At 42.9% G+C, this 17,884-nt stretch overlaps 1 long non-coding RNA gene across 1 annotated transcript in view; it reads left to right on the forward strand.

The window, feature by feature from the left end:
• Positions 1 to 7,098, forward strand: part of LOC147751576 (uncharacterized) — a 50,083-nt gene extending 42,985 nt beyond the window's left edge. Inside the window, exons 3-4 of the long non-coding RNA XR_015300052.1 lie at positions 469 to 613; positions 7,034 to 7,098. This is a non-coding gene — a long non-coding RNA (uncharacterized LOC147751576). The remainder of the gene's footprint in view (positions 1 to 468; positions 614 to 7,033) is intronic.
• Positions 7,099 to 17,884: the final 10,786 nt, after the last annotated feature.

Here is a 17,884-nt window from a genome sequence, read left to right on the forward strand (position 1 = left end):
CACTTTGTTACTACACAACGTGGTGTGCAATACGGGGATATTGTCATCTTGTTTAGTGCCTCATGTTAGAGTAGCATGGCAATTCATTAATTAGGGGTAGTACTCTATTTTGTTTCAGAACGATAGAGGATGTAGCACACTGCTGGGGAACAGGATTTGATTTACAAGAGGAGAAAGTTATTTAAAAGGTAAATACCAGTAATGAGTCATTTGAGATAAAACACTGTACCTTGGATTGATCAGAGAGAGATTGTGGATTGTTTCGTTATATTTAGAGCTGAGTAGGAGTTGTTTTGCTTAAAAGGACCTGTGCTAAACACGGAGACTGAGGTTTTGCTGGGATCAGCCTTTTTTCACCTTTCAAGGTACTTTTCTCCTGATATGAGATTTGTTGGCATGTGACAATAATGTAGCTAAGGGCTAATCTATCTATATCAATGGTATGCACCTTGTCAATCTTTTCCTTAGGGATATAACCTGGTGACCGTGTTAGAACGCCGATACAACGTTTATTTCTATTGGAGAAGTACAATCAACAGCAACATTTGGCCTTCAGAAAGGACAATACAATTTATATGAGAAGCAGCAGCATATCTTTCTCAGTCATTATCAGGTAAGAGAGTGTGTAAACCAGTTAAGTGCGCCGATCATACGAAAGTGTGTTCCCCTGATAGGTGATACTATTTTTTAATTTGGTGGGGTTGTTGATCTTGCTGATATATGCTGGTTTCTTTATACCATTTGACTTAGTAATCATATGGTTATGGGCTTGTCCCCATTAGAGTATGATTGGACTTGGACATGAGAATATCTTTTGGTCTGTTTATACAGGATAGTAGAACACAATTTAAAGTTTGGCAATCCATAGGAGGGACAATAGAACATTTCCCTTAGTTGGTGTTGGATATACATAAAATTGGATGTACTTTTGCAAAAGCCAGATGATTCATCAGTAAGTATCCATTATGTCATGGGTCTGGTTCTGTTGTGGATTTTTGAACATTGGTTAAGTTGTCACATCTTGTTTTTTGTTACTTTTGTGTCTATTCACGTGTTATTGGTGGTGGTATATGTACACATTGGGTATTGTATAACTCATTAGTAGCCCTGAGTAGGTAGGGGCTCAATGAGTTGGTATATGTGGTTTTCACTCTGGGATTAATGTAGTACATTGGTATGAATTTCGCAATACTTGAATGTCAAAGCAATGGTAATGAGTATAATTTTGGTGGTCCAAGACTTGCATAAAATATTGTAACTTATATATCTTCCTTGTGTGGGCCAGTTGTTCTTATTATCTTTATACTTTTCTAGGTTGTGCCTTTCCCCCGGGTTGAGAGGCTCTTTTTAAGGCTCTATATCTTGCAGGTCCTGAGGACGGTGGCATGTCATCATTTCTGTAGCCACCGAAATGCGTCGACCATAGCCTTGTTAAGATCCTGCTATATGCAGTTGTTGGACTTGGTCATTTAAACTACAATGTTATTCTGCAGCTGAGCTTCTCAGATATATGTGATGTGTGTAAAGGTTGCTGAGAGTGTGGTATGAATGGTTGTGTGTGTATTTGGTTTGTGTCTTTCTACCAAGGTTTATTATAATTATTTTTCTTGTATATAATGCTTTATTATTCTTTCTATTGAAATATGTGTATCTTTATTTGGAATAATTTGTGCGGTGTTGTCTAAATGTATGTTCTAAAAAATCTTTGCCAAAAAAAAGAACAAGACGATGAAAACAATTTTTAAGAAAAGAAATGGAATAAAATAATATATTTTTGTGATTTGATTGAGTATTTGAAATCTTCTTGGTGCTCACATTTTGTAATTTAATTAATGTAGATGAAATAAGATTTTACGTTGTGAGGGAGAATTTTCTCTTTATATGTCTGTATGCACTGTCAGGACAAAGTGGAATTCTAGCCACAGGATTACAGGGTGGCTGGCCAGGGTAATCATGTATGTATGATCTTTCTTGATATGCGACCAGCAGTGTTGGTGTATGCTCATCTTGTGATGGCCAGTCATCCTAGTCACGTGGGTGAATTTCAATATGTGCACCTGGTTGGTCAAGAAGTGTGCAGTGTGAATGGGGTATCTTTGTCAGTGGTGTTGATGTGTGTGTGCCCTTAAAATGTCAACTGCACACATGTGGAGTCCAGGAATTGGATGCCTGTTATTTGAATTTGTCAGCCCTGTGCTTGTGATTGTGTGCACATGTTGGATTTATAGGTTGTGCACTGTGCAGTGTGTTGGTATGTCCTTGCACTTCTGGGGGACACCTACTTGTTGTCAGTGGCAAGTGTGAGTATGCAGAGTGTATTACTGCCAAGTCAAGTGTTCTGTTTTGTTGTTCAGCCATGTGTCTCAATACTGTTTGCACTCCCTGTGCAGCCATGCTCAGCCACACTGACATTGTGGGTGTGTTTTCTCATGCATTGCTGTCACTTGGGGCATCTTTGGCTCCATTATGGCATGTGGGGTATGCAGTGATACCATACCCTATCTGTGCCTCTGATGCCTACCCATTGTGAGTATGCACTCTATCAATTTTAGTGTGGTGCACTCCCAACCTGTCCACTACTGACTTACACCCCACCACACTCTCATGTTAGGTGTCCCCTTGGGTTGCCAGTGTGTGTGCATACCCATTACTTCATTTTGTTACACCATGCTTTGTGGTGCTGTACTGTGCACAGGATCAATGTGCCACTCAGGACAGTTTCCCAATTGGTTGTATGTGATTTTCTTGTACTGTTTTGCAGCCATGGTTGCTAATATGCAGTTCATCTGTAAGTGCTTCACAGTCCTCTGGTCATGTTCTTTTCACCTGGGTGTCCCAGACTTGTGCATCTGTGGGTGTTGGGTTAGCTGTGTGTGTTTGCTGAGGTACTGCTTCCCTTCCGGAGTGTAATGTTGTCTGTGTGCTGTGCTGATTAGTGTTATGGGGGTTCATGGTGTGTCACTCATTTATGTGTGGAACGGGTATGTTTGTTGTGCACACACTGCTTGTTGTGCATGCTGTCCTGTGAGTGTATGTTGCCTTGTCCTTGCCTGGTGTTCCCCCTGATGTATTGCTGTGTTTGCAATGTGCTGTATTAGCATGTGCATCTGTAGTGTGTTTGATGTGGATGTGTGTAGTTTTGGCCTGTGTTGTCTCTTGCAGCTGACAGATGCTCTCTGTGTGATGTTTTATTTGCATGTCAGTGTGTTTGTTTTGTTAGTGGGTTGTGATTCATTCAGATGTATGTTGCCAGTGTGGTTTGCATTACTTGTTGTCTGTCACATGCACATAGAGCTAATCTTGTTCCTGGGTTTGTTTTGGGTGCATCCTTGTGGATTTCTCATCTCATATGTGACCTGACATTTGTCAGGATTGTGCATGTGCATGTTTGTGGTACACTATGACACCATGTTGACTTGATTGGTGGTGTGGTATGTCTGTCTGTGTTTCATTGTAGGCCAATTAGTCCTAGTTTGTGTCCATGATTGTTTTGAGATGATGCACTTCTTGTCTGTGTTAGGGTATGTTGTCAGTGCATTGTTCCTGGGTGATGATGTCGCGTATTCCTGTTCTGTCTTTGCTCCCATTGCCTTTCCACTGTTTTACTGCACACATCTGGTCTTGTTGTCCTTCTGTGTATGTTGTTTGTGTGGTGCGTGTTTGGCTTTTGTTTTGGTGCCAGCAATGGTTCATGCACCCCTAGGTATGTGTGTGATTTTTTTGTATGCCCCCCAGGGAGTGTGATTGTTTTTCAGTGTATTGACTGGACATTATTGGCACCCTTCTGTGTGTTTGACACTGGTGTTGTGTGCTGCAGGTGATAGGTTGGGGGTGTGTGTGAAGGATCCTTCTTATGTTTGACAGTCCTGACACAATGGAGTGTGACCATGGGCCCTGTGTGTTGTGCTGCTGCCATACACCTGTCAAGTAGTTGGATGCAGATGTGTGGCTGCTCACTGTTTGACTTCAGAGACTTCCTTTCATCCCTGTGCCTAAGCATGGTTTGCCTTGCTGCCTCCCTGAGTTGCTGCACAGAGGTAACTGTGGTTTGGTTTTACTGTTCCAGCCAAGTGTGATTTGATGTGCTCAGGGTGTTGTTATATTTTCCTTCTCTTGCACGTGATGTACACCTGCATAGTGGTTGTGTCCTTGCCCTTCTATTTGTGTGCACCTCACTTTAGCTTTCTTATTTTGTTGGCCTCCATTGCTGCTGACATCTGGTCTGAGTATGTGGCTGTGTGTCAGCGTGGGGTATGTGTGTGTGACTTGGCAGGCTGTGTGTCCAATTGGATTGCTGTTCCTGTTCTCTGTGGTTATTCATTTTGTGCTTGGACTCTGCTGAGACCCTTGTTGTTTGGTGTGTGGTGCAGGGTGTGGATTCACCTGGCTGGTTCTTGTGCATGGGGGTGCACGGGGGCACAAAGCATGTCTCTTTATGTTTAGATGGGGGCCTGTTGTATGGAGGGTGGAGGTGTGGCCCTTTGTTCTTTGTGCACTGCCCATGCCAGGCGCTGGTCTTGCCTTCTTCATTGTGCGCATGTTTACCCACGTCTTCACCGCTGCTGTGACATGACCGGGACATAACATCAATATCGAGGTTGGTGGGTGACCTGGATGCGGAGTGGTGATTTGTAGGCAAGTAGGCAATGTGTGGGTACACTTGTGGATATGTTCCTGTCTCCACCAGGGTGTCTTGTGTGACAGGGACCCTATATCTGCCCAAGTATTGTGTATTGTTGTGTGCAGAGTTGTGTTATTGCGTACCTGCGGCGACATCTGCAACGGTGCATGAGTTGCTGCTAGTGTATCAGGTACAGCACCGGGAATACGTGTAGAGCTGGATCCATTGAGATCCTCGCAGACTCATTAAAAAAGCTCAGAAGCGGGCATGGTACAGTCCTCGCGAGAATTTACTAACAGTTCAATCCAGGGATGAAGACAAACAGGAGCGTTTGATATGTGTAACCACCTTCTGCACACAGAGCAATGTGATCCGCAAAATTGTGAATAAACTTTGGCCTCTAATATCTGATGAGATAGATCAAAGTGACCCTCCTATGCACGCATTTAAAAGGGCTAAAAGTGTACGCGACCATGTAGTGTGTTCATTTCTGGACACCCCTGCACAGCCCACCTTAAGAACAATGTGGAATCTACCCCCAATGATAGGGCATTTCAAGTGTGGACAATGTAAGGCCTGCAAAACCACCACCCAAACTCAATACTTTACTTATCAACAGCATACCATCAGACTCAAATCCTTTACAAACTGTAACACCAGCTGTGTCATCTACTGCATCACGTGCCCCTGTGGATTAGCCTACATAGGCCAAACCCAACAAAACATTAAGGCACGCATTTTACAACACCAAAGTAGGATAAGATGTGAAGTTCAGGGGGCGCCCCTAGTTGACCACTGTAAAATCAAGAATCATACACCTAATGAACTCAAGTGGGTTGTACTCGAAAAGGTTACTTTAGGCCCTAGAGGAGGTAATATCTCAGGCATTCTCAATCTTAGGGAAAGCAAATGGATGACTTCACTAGATACTATCCATAGCGGGCTCAATGAACAGGATGCTAGTTATGCACAATTAGCTTGTTTATGTTGAACTTTGACACTGGTGTTTTCCTGTATTCATCATAATAATTTGCTCTGTTTACCTCCTCACTAAAGCAGTGCTCAATTGATTGTCATGTTTAAGTCCTAATAGATATACCGCACATTTTAATCACAACTTGAAAAATTCGAGGCTTACCGAATTGAACTGTGTCATTGTTCTTCAGGCCCCTACTACAATGTTTTCAATGCCTGTACTCGTCATACTGATCATGTGGTTAACATCCTGCCCTCAGCAACATATAAGAATTGCTTGTCATTTTTCTCCAGGCCTCTGCTATCATGTATTCAATGCCTGTATTTGTTATATTATATTTATTTGTTATACTGATCATGTGGTTAACATCCTGCCCTCAGTAATGTAGAAGAATGACATGTTCCATTTTTTAATGTTACATTGTAATTCATGTGCTATCTCTAATTGTCCAAACAACTGATGCAATTTTACATCAATATTCACTTTAATTGTGGGTTCATCGTATTGTGGAGGTTGAAGTTAACCTTAATTGTCGGTTCATCGTATTATGGAGGTTGAATTTAACACCTTCAATGCGCCACGTCCACTCAGTCTTTCTTTTATGGACGCGCAGCACCAGCATCCAGCTGCTGCTCGTGCGCGCGTGTAAAACATAAACACGACCTTGTTTGGGCCACGGATGTTTTCCCCGATCCATCCCTGGGATGATTACTCTCCCGTACGGTAAGCGCATGCAGACTCTGCTTGAGTCCCTGTACCCCCTCCTCCCCCCCGCTCCTTTACCAACAAGGCCGTGAACCTTTCCATCCCGCCTTTAACTTTCAGATTCACACGAAAATCGGCAATCCGGCGGGGATCGCTGAATTTGACTCTACCTACACTGCCACTGATGGACAGTACATAGGTATTTAATTTTTGAACCCATATATAGTAGGTGCATTAGGATGTGTGTTTGTTCATTGAAACTCTGTAACTTTTATTGTTACAACTTTTCCGACGAGAACGTCCCCATGTGGTCTCTCTCTTTCCCTCTCCCCCACCATTTAGGCAGTGTGCAATTGTGTTCCCATTTAAACCTGTTAAATAAATATGCTCATGGTTTATATTCAAGGGTGCTGTCTTTGACTATACTGCTGGCTCTGCCCCAATCACGGTTATTGTAATTTGAACCGGCTGGTTTTTTAGTAAGTTATCTTGCATGACAGTTTTTAACCCGGCTGGGTTTCATCAGTTTTGCATAATTGTACAGAAATACTATACATATTGTGGATTGCAGTATGAATATTAATGTCTTGGTTTTAATGTTATGCCTCAGTATGTATGTGTTTATCAACTAGTTTTTCCTTTCCTTGGAAATGGACATATACATGGTTTAACTGTGCAACCAACCCTTAATTGGTTTATGATGATTAGTAGACTACTCTTACCATTCACAGGTAGTTTCCCACGCTCACCCACAAGAGGAGCCTGCTGGCCCTTTCCAAGAAACCCCCCTTTTGGTAAATATTTCACATTAATTGTATTATAATCTGACCCACTCATAGTCCCTTCATCTAAAATTTCCCTGTTTTTTAACTTTAGGTGCCCCCCCTCCCTTCACGTCCTGATGAAGACCCCACTGTAAGGTGAAAACAACCTACACACAACAGGGGTCAAAACGTCGACTGTCATACCAACGACCTGCCCAGCTTACAACAATGTATAACCACTGTGTAACTAAACGACTGGGATAGGATGGAATGTGTTTGTACTTATGTATTGGGTGATTGATTATAACACCCCTGTGATTCAAACTTACGGATTGCTGTTTTATCACATGCAACTTTTTCAATATTCCTTCAACACCTTACCCTCACAAACCCTTTTCCCTTCCTTCTTCTCATGGGCACTAATGTAAATGTGGATTATGTATTATACATGAAATGTCAAACTAAGAGGATGTGAATAAACAACATTCCTCTTCAAACTCAGGGTACGAGTAATATGTATCTAAAGTTTATAGAATCTTTTGTATATATATGTTCTAATTAGTCTGGGACCCCTTCTTTGTACTACTTAACACCAAGGTCCCAGTACCGTTGGGTCAACCCTTTAATTGTGACTTCGAAATGTCGGCGGTGGCGGCAGTCTTGTGGTGGTCTCACTGCACATATTGTAATTGGGCGGTCGGCCTGCCAAGGAGGCAGCAGTCAGACCACTGAAAATGTGACCTCAATCCTGTGACAGCTGTCATCATAATCTGGCCCTTAAGTTCACATTCTTTAAAATTTTACATGAGTACAAATTACATAGATGATGGTTTAAGCTAAAGGTGTAAGTCAGTAGGTCGTTCAGTCACAGTTCCTGGCTGATGTCAGACGGACTCAGGTCCGTCCGACATCAGACTCGGGCCCTTAGTGTGAGAATACACTTTCTGAGTAAAGAGTGGAATTCTTGAGGGCTGTTCTACTTCTGATTATAAGTGTGTTGTTCATTATTTATGGGGAAAATGTATCTCTTCTGTTGCCTGACTAGAACCTCCTTTATAAATACTTGGACACTGAGGATATGTTTACCCATTGGGGCTGGGTACTTGGCACTTATATGTTAGAAAGTAGATTATTGGTAGGGATGAGTATGCACTTGCCACTAGTAATAAGGCCACTAGCACAGTACAGGGTCCAGTAATGGTCTCAGTAAATTAGCCTCTTGCCCAACTCTTGGTAGATGATAACGAGCAGTCAGGCCAAACTTAAGAGACAGAATTGTAAAGCATTTAAAAATACCAATACATCAAATAAGTAAGACACAACACACAATAAAAATCCCACACCAATTTATAAAAATAGAAAATATTTTAATGAACAAAAATTCATCAAAATAACAATAATCCAATGTAGGGAACCGGAGAAGTGAATTTTTAAAGATTAATCACTTAAAGGGCTTAAAAACATATACCACCACTCTGGGACATCTGGTAGCTCTTACCGGGATGGAGTCAAATTTTGAGGCAGACCGAGATCGAGTCCTGGTCAGATACACTAAGTGGGAGGCCCGGTCAGAATGTTACCTTTACGCTTAGAAGCTTTTCTGAAGCTTTTTCTTCTGACTGTGCTTGATCCCCCACAGCAGGATGGATTTGGAGATGGTTCACCAGCTTCACATTCCTTGAGACCTGGTCAAATCCTGGAAATCGAGAGGAGAGCTGTACAAACCTGGAACCCTGTCTGGGTCACTATTGAAGGCAATCAACTTGTCTCTCATGATCGGATTGGTCAGCTTATGGAGCTTTTTCCCAAAAGTTCTCCAAACTTCAGGAGGTGCTTTCTGAAGGTATCCTTGCAGGTACCAGGTGTCCAAAACACCAATCCAAAGGTCTGGAATCTTCTAGATGGTCTCTGGGATTTCTGTACACAACTTCCACAATGCACTTGGCCAAATCCTTAAAAAAGTCACTTCAGGATGAGGACACTTGGTGGAGATGAGACAGGTGGGCTCTGTTAGCCTGTAGCTTGCAGGGAGTCCACTTCTTAAGCCTTCTTGAAGCCAGGCATAGTCCCCAGGGCTGTAGTACCAGATTGTGCAGCAGGCGCAGTCTGTCACAGTGCAGACCTTTGGGTGCATATCCAGATTCCAGCAGGGCAGTCCTTCTTTCTCTGTAATTTAGGGCAGCAGAACTGAGAGACCATGCAGCTCTCTGATATTTATTCAGTGTTATGGGGTGGCAAGCAGAGGCATTTCTATCCAATGAGATGCTGAGTGTTACCCAAAAGGATGACAACTTCCTCCAAATTTGGCATCTTCTTGTCCCACGAAGCACTGCTCTTACAAAGTCCAAAATGGATGATTTCTCTACAGAGGAGTAAGAGCTAGCTAAACCAACCCACCATGTGGTTCATTTACATCAGCTCTCCCCCTGATCTCTGCAAATTCCTTTCTAAACCTGCCATCTGGCTGAGGCCCAAAAAGTGAAGGTAGGTACTCCTGGCATTCCTTACTGATCTGCTCTACCTTTGAGCTCACTTTAAATTACCCAGCTCCCACTGCAGGACCCATCCTCCGCAGCTGCAGAGATCTAACTATCGATGATGTCTGCTCAGGCCAGGCCACTTATCATATAATCAAAGCAGCCTGGCTAAGTCTATTTAGCTGTCCAATCAGCACAGACCAGTAGGAAGCTGGATTTTGGCTTATGTAAGAGAAAATTCCATAACTTCGTTTATGTACTAGCTATGATAAATTCAACATTGGCAAGTTTTTGGAATAATCAATACAAATCTTTTAAGTCTTTGTATTATATTTCACTCCTTTCCTAGCAATATTTATAATTAAATAAAATATTACAATGTTAGCCTATGGAGTTAGGTATCTACAATGGGGAAAAATTAAATGAATGGGCAGTTTTTCCCTTCTGAGGACATATAAAACATCTATTATAAGACCCCTGCTTATAGTATTGTGACCCCCCACCCTGAGACTCCTAGGGGAGACGCTGGGGTACCTAATATGTAGGAATAAGGCAGATTATAATTTTTTAAGTGCTCATACCACCAACGTCAAGCTTGCATACAATTTACATTTGAAGACAATTTAGAAGCCAGGCTGCCTTTAAAATGAAAGCAGCCACTCCGCATTGCACACATGCAAGTGCAGGAAATCTGCTGTGCCTCTACACTTCTATGCCCTATCGCATATTAGGGAGATAAAGGTAGTTTGAATCCCCTAGTCCTATTATATATTAGTGACTTATAGGGTCTGTCAATACCAATTGTGAGAACTTACTTTTATAGACAGACTACAAAACAGGACTACCATTAAGAAGAAAGCAGGCACACAGCAAGGCACATCTGAAAGTGTCTGCAAGCAACTGCTTTTCACACATAGCACTGGCCCTAGGGCCTGCTTAGCAGAGCCCAGGGTACAGTCAGAGTCAGTTACCACCAGTATCATTTAGCAAAGAATGGGGGTGAACAGGGCAAAAGGATGACTTTCTAACATCATACACATAGGATGAACTCTTTTGGTGTTTGGAGAAAATATTGATTGAAAGATATAGCGAGACAGAAATATCTAAAAATAAAATACCTTGGCACACAAGTATCGTGATGCATAAATATTGGTGTCAAGAAAATTGTTTGTTTAGGTAAGTAAGATTGTTATAAATAATGTTGATGTTTTATATCATTTTCATTAATATAGAAATTAAAAATATCATTTTTAATTATTTTAACAAGTTTTAGCTGATATATTCATTTTATGAAACTATTCTTCACCTAAATGTTATTTATTGTTTTAAATATAACTTGAAATGTTAAATGATTTAGAATTTTTTATACATTTGTAATAGTAATTTATAGTGGCATTGTTGGTTGTTGGGTTTTTAGGGGATAGGGTGGGAGTTAATTAGGTAATAAATAATTAAGAATTATTGTATACATTTTATTTAATCATATGATTGATACTTATTATGTCATTTATATGATACTGATTTATTTTTGCTATATATTATTAAGAGGCTGTTAGACTTGTAGGGGTTTAAAGTAGGAATTTAATTAAGTAATAATTGATTGTTAACTGATTACGTGATTGCTTTTTATTCTAGGAATGTAAGTAATACGTATTGTTTTACTTAGATTTAGTGGGTGGGCTACTAAGTTTGTAAAGGAGTAGGGTGGGAAGTTAATTAAGTAATAACTAATTAATAATGTATTATTAATTGTTAAATAATTATGTAATTCATTTTTAATTATGTTAAGGAAAACTGATTTATTTACTTATATTTTATTTGTTGGATGCTAGGTTTGTAGCGGAACAGGGTGGGAAATTAATTGAGAAATAATTATATAACAATTAATTAAGTGTAAATAAATTGTTTAATTGAATGTTTAATATGTAAATTGTGGATTACTTATTTAATTTCATTTTATTTTAGTTTCAGTATGCTAAGTTTGTAGGTGTATAGGTTGGGAAGTTAATTAAGTAAGTAAAAATTAATAACAATTAGGTATTAACTATTAATTAAATATTTAATTTATTGTAAATATGTAAGTTGTGGAATAGTTTTTGTAGTTACATTTTAAGTGTGGCTGCTAGGTTTGTAGAGGTACAGGGTAGGACGCTAATTAATTAATAATTGAATACCAATTATTTATTAATTGATCATTGATTTTTTTTGTTGAAGAGTAATTATGTAAGTTGATTGTTTTTAGTTTTTTAATACATATATATTTTTATGTTATTTATGTTATGTAATATTTTTTATTGAGAAATATATATTTTCTCTACATTTATGGGGTTCTCATATATGCAATGTGTTCTAAGTGAAGTATTTTCCCTACTCTTGCTTGGACTGCAGATGGATTAGTAAAATGAACCTCTTTGCAGTTCAGCACTTTCCCTACCATTTAATGGTATAGTAAATTTCACTTCTCTGAAATCCAACATTTTCCCAGCTGTTGCACAGACTGGAGTTGGAATAGGTGTTTTACCCCTCAGAAATCGAATACTTTCCCTACTTTTGCCCTCTTTGGAGAGAAAATAATACATTTCACTTCTCTGAAATCCAACACTTTCCCTACTGTTGCACAGACTGCAGTTGGAATAGTAAATTCTACCGCTCCAAAGCCCAACGCTTTCCCAACATTTATGCTGACTGGAGAGAAACTAGTAAATATAACCCCCATGAAGTTCAATACTTCCATACCGTTTTGTTTTTGGGAGTGGGATTAGCATATTTAACCCCTCCAACACTTTCCCATACCGTTGTGTAAACTGAAGTGGGAATAGTACGTTTCACTCCTCTGAAGTCCAACGCTTTCCCTAGTATTGCTTAGACTGGAGTGGTAATGGTATATGCCACCCTTCCATAATCCAACGCTTTCCCCACTGTTGCAATGACTGGAGTAAGAATAGTAAATCTAACTCCTCTGAAGTCCAGCACTTTCCCTAATTTTACATAAACTAGAGTGAGAATAGTATATTTAATATTCTTAGTCTTCAATACTTTTCAAATTATTGGGTTAAATAGATGTTATTAGAATTAGTTGTTTCTATAGTTTATATTATTTGTCTTTATTTTTACATGTATTTGAATGTTGATAATAATTTTTTAATTTGAACATTTTATTGATCGTCTACAATAATTAGTATATTATTTCTTATTCACTTGTTTATATTTTTATGGTGTTATTGTGTATATATGATACACCAATCACTATTTGCCTTACACATTGAGAATAACCCCTACAAGATGGCCGCCATCTCTTTCTTTCATACTGTACGATTGCATAGCTCATGGCATCCCGCCACCAGCCACTCAGACAGCATAAGTAACACCCGACGAACATATATATTTCACTTATCTTCATCCTTGCCCACTTATTTCAGCCCTAGTCCTGCCTCCACCAATAAATTAATACGAGGCATCCACTGAGTTAGTAGCTACTTGGCTGGTGTTTACGATCTCTCTTTACACTTTGCCTTTCCATCATGGCTTCTATTTCCGATCACTTTGAGATATCATGTTTGTATAGTCCTATGTTGATTTCTAATGCAAGTGTATGTAAATGGCACGAGATTATTGCTCTGTTGTGTGATCAAGACCATTTCTGGTCGAAACGAGTCACAGAGGATTAATGTTGATAATAAATCCCCTTTTGCTTGAATCTTTCCCTGGATTGTTGGCCTCAGAGCACGTTTTACTTTTTGGATTTGTCAGCCGTTTTTTTTCCGCCTGCGAACGCGCCACCCTCCATGGGTGAGGGCATATATATGGTCGCACCGCCGCGCAGAAGGCGGCTCCTGGGCTCTCCGTGAGCTCTTGGACGAACAGGCGTTGGCTGAATGGGGGAGATAACTGCAGCACGCTCGTGAATATTTTAAATTTGTGCATTGCAAGTGCTGCCAGCCCACTGGGGCGCATATTGGACTTCCAATCCCACAAGACTGTGTGCTTTCACTCACTGGAGTTAGATTGGTTACAGCACTGGGATATTGATTGGATGGTCATGTGTCAGCACTTGCTATGTAGCAGAGCACCTCTGAAGAAGGGAGGAGCCAGAAACGCGTCAGGTGCTGCAAGACGCTGGGTGTGCTACAAATCTTCCTGACCTCATGAACGCCGAGTGGAGTGCACCCCGCAAATGGGCAACCTGTGAACCTCAATAGATCCGGCCGGTCCGGTCGGGGGGTCGCACCGCCGCGCAGAAGGTGGCTCCTGGGCTCTCCGTGAGCTCTTGGACGAACAGGCGTTGGCTGAATGGGGGAGATAACTGCAGCACGCTCGTGAATATTTTAAATTTGTGCATTGCAAGTGCTACCAGCCCACTGGGGCACATATTGGACTTCCAATCCCACAAGACTGTGTGCTTTCACTCACTGGAGTTAGATTGGTTACAGCACTGGGATATTGATTGGATGGTCACGTGTCAGCACTTGCTATGTAGCAGAGCACCTCTGAAGAAGGGCGGAGCCAGAAACGCGTCAGGTGCTGCAAGACGCTGGGTGTGCTACAAATCTTCCTGACCTCATGAACGCCGAGTGGAGTGCACCCCGCAAATGGGCAACCTGTGAACCTCAATAGATCCGGCCGGTCCGGTCGGGGGGTCGCACCGCCGCGCAGAAGGCGGCTCCTGGGCTCTCCGTGAGCTCTTGGACGAACAGGCGTTGGCTGAATGGGGGAGATAACTGCAGCACGCTCGTGAATATTTTAAATTTGTGCATTGCAAGTGCTGCCAGCCCACTGGGGCGCATATTGGACTTCCAATCCCACAAGACTGTGTGCTTTCACTCACTGGAGTTAGATTGGTTACAGCACTGGGATATTGATTGGATGGTCACGTGTCAGCACTTGCTATGTAGCAGAGCACCTCTGAAGAAGGGCGTAGCCAGAAACGCGTCAGGTGCTGCAAGACGCTGGGTGTGCTACAAATCTTCCTGACCTCATGAACGCCGAGTGGAGTGCACCCCGCAAATGGGCAACCTGTGAACCTCAATAGATCCGGCCGGTCCGGTCGGGGGGTCGCACCGCCGCGCAGAAGGCGGCTCCTGGGCTCTCCGTGAGCTCTTGGACGAACAGGCGTTGGCTGAATGGGGGAGATAACTGCAGCACGCTCGTGAATATTTTAATTTGTGCATTGCAAGTGCTGCCAGCCCACTGGGGCGCATATTGGACTTCCAATCCCACAAGACTGTGTGCTTTCACTCACTGGAGTTAGATTGGTTACAGCACTGGGATATTGATTGGATGGTCACGTGTCAGCACTTGCTATGTAGCAGAGCACCTCTGAAGAAGGGCGGAGCCAGAAACGCGTCAGGTGCTGCAAGACGCTGGGTGTGCTACAAATCTTCCTGACCTCATGAACGCCGAGTGGAGTGCACCCCGCAAATGGGCAACCTGTGAACCTCAATAGATCCGGCCGGTCCGGTCGGGGGGTCGCACCGCCGCGCAGAAGGCGGCTCCTGGGCTCTCCGTGAGCTCTTGGACGAACAGGCGTTGGCTGAATGGGGGAGATAACTGCAGCACGCTCGTGAATGTTTTAAATTTGTGCATTGCAAGTGCTGCCAGCCCACTGGGGCGCATATTGGACTTCCAATCCCACAAGACTGTGTGCTTTCACTCACTGGAGTTAGATTGGTTACAGCACTGGGATATTGATTGGATGGTCACGTGTCAGCACTTGCTATGTAGCAGAGCACCTCTGAAGAAGGGCGGAGCCAGAAACGCGTCAGGTGCTGCAAGACGCTGGGTGTGCTACAAATCTTCCTGACCTCATGAACGCCGAGTGGAGTGCACCCCGCAAATGGGCAACCTGTGAACCTCAATAGATCCGGCCGGTCCGGTCGGGGGGTCGCACCGCCGCGCAGAAGGCGGCTCCTGGGCTCTCCGTGAGCTCTTGGACGAACAGGCGTTGGCTGAATGGGGGAGATAACTGCAGCACGCTCGTGAATATTTTAAATTTGTGCATTGCAAGTGCTGCCAGCCCACTGGGGCGCATATTGGACTTCCAATCCCACAAGACTGTGTGCTTTCACTCACTGGAGTTAGATTGGTTACAGCACTGGGATATTGATTGGATGGTCACGTGTCAGCACTTGCTATGTAGCAGAGCACCTCTGAAGAAGGGCGGAGCCAGAAACGCGTCAGGTGCTGCAAGACGCTGGGTGTGCTACAAATCTTCCTGACCTCATGAACGCCGAGTGGAGTGCACCCCGCAAATGGGCAACCTGTGAACCTCAATAGATCCGGCCGGTCCGGTCGGGGGGTCGCACCGCCGCGCAGAAGGCGGCTCCTGGGCTCTCCGTGAGCTCTTGGACGAACAGGCGTTGGCTGAATGGGGGAGATAACTGCAGCACGCTCGTGAATATTTTAAATTTGTGCATTGCAAGTGCTGCCAGCCCACTGGGGCGCATATTGGACTTCCAATCCCACAAGACTGTGTGCTTTCACTCACTGGAGTTAGATTGGTTACAGCACTGGGATATTGATTGGATGGTCACGTGTCAGCACTTGCTATGTAGCAGAGCACCTCTGAAGAAGGGCGGAGCCAGAAACGCGTCAGGTGCTGCAAGACGCTGGGTGTGCTACAAATCTTCCTGACCTCATGAACGCCGAGTGGAGTGCACCCCGCAAATGGGCAACCTGTGAACCTCAATAGATCCGGCCGGTCCGGTCGGGGGGTCGCACCGCCGCGCAGAAGGCGGCTCCTGGGCTCTCCGTGAGCTCTTGGACGAACAGGCGTTGGCTGAATGGGGGAGATAACTGCAGCACGCTCGTGAATATTTTAAATTTGTGCATTGCAAGTGCTGCCAGCCCACTGGGGCGCATATTGGACTTCCAATCCCACAAGACTGTGTGCTTTCACTCACTGGAGTTAGATTGGTTACAGCACTGGGATATTGATTGGATGGTCACGTGTCAGCACTTGCTATGTAGCAGAGCACCTCTGAAGAAGGGCGGAGCCAGAAACGCGTCAGGTGCTGCAAGACGCTGGGTGTGCTACAAATCTTCCTGACCTCATGAACGCCGAGTGGAGTGCACCCCGCAAATGGGCAACCTGTGAACCTCAATATATATATATATATATATATATATATATATATATATATATATATATTACGGAGGCTTGTGAGCAATAAAGAACTAATGCCATTTCACCCACTGGAGTTCGTAACTCTCTTCTCGCCGTGTGAAGGCTCGGAGAGTTTATGGTCTTTCAATATATATTGGATCGGCCTGGGCCCGCCGCAATGTTTGGGGAGAGACAGGGTGGTTGTGAGGTTATTAACCTCATGCTGGGAGGTATGGTTTGCCATTGGTTCCCCCGCCGAGTATTGTCCTGATCTTTGTGGCTGAAGCGAGGTGGGGACCCGATGAGGCGCTTTGTTTTCATTCCGAGTAGGAAAATTGGGATTTCAAAACATTTCAACCCCGCATTCCACCAAACCATTAGGTGGAACAAACATCCCACGCATCACCTACCTGAATCAGAACTCTGCATTCTGGGTATTGCAGTTCACGAACACCCCGTGAACTGGAACAGGTGAACTCACATCTCTGGGGGCGAAGCCGTCTTACATGAATAAGAAGGCAGCAGAAGTTACACCTTGTGACGATGGAAGCCTCCTGAATATTTGGCCGCTGATGAAGGCAAGCCTGTACCGAAATGTATTCGACAATATTTTGCTAACAAAATGCTTATGTGGCTGTCCCCCGTTGTGGCCTCTGCTCTTTTGTGAGGAGTTTGCCGGTGATATATATATCTCAAAAGAAGAGAATGCTAGTGTGCTACCTAATCCCTGGTGGTGCTCAGAAGACAGTGCTACCACTAGCGCTAAAGTATTAAGATTCAAAGTCAGGGGAAATAAACCTTTTTATTGGATCAGTGTGCCCCTGGCACAGTAACACAGGAAGCGTTTCGACAGTACAACTGTCTTTTTAAATCTAAAATTCGCCATATTGAAGCTCCTTTTAAACTTAAACTACAATAAACATAAAAATATACTATAATTCATAGCGGAAACTTAAAAAATATATTTGGTACATCATACAAAATTTAAATATGAATACAACACATTACTTTAACTCAACAAATGTTGGCATAAAGCTCTTAAATTAGTCTTTTAAAAAAAATATCCGGCACATTTCACTTTGTGCTGTTTCAGTTATCAATGAAAATCATTTCTATTACAGTATTCCATAACGAATCGCATTGGAATACTCAAAACCTGGGCTGGGATGTATCACTAGTCCTGTTCTTCTTTTTTTTTTTTAACGTTCAAAAATCACTCTTTGATACCGGTAATGCTGC

This window comes from Lissotriton vulgaris, chromosome 1_1 (genome assembly GCF_964263255.1).
Source record: "Lissotriton vulgaris chromosome 1_1, aLisVul1.2, whole genome shotgun sequence".
NCBI lineage: Eukaryota > Metazoa > Chordata > Amphibia > Caudata > Salamandridae > Lissotriton > Lissotriton vulgaris.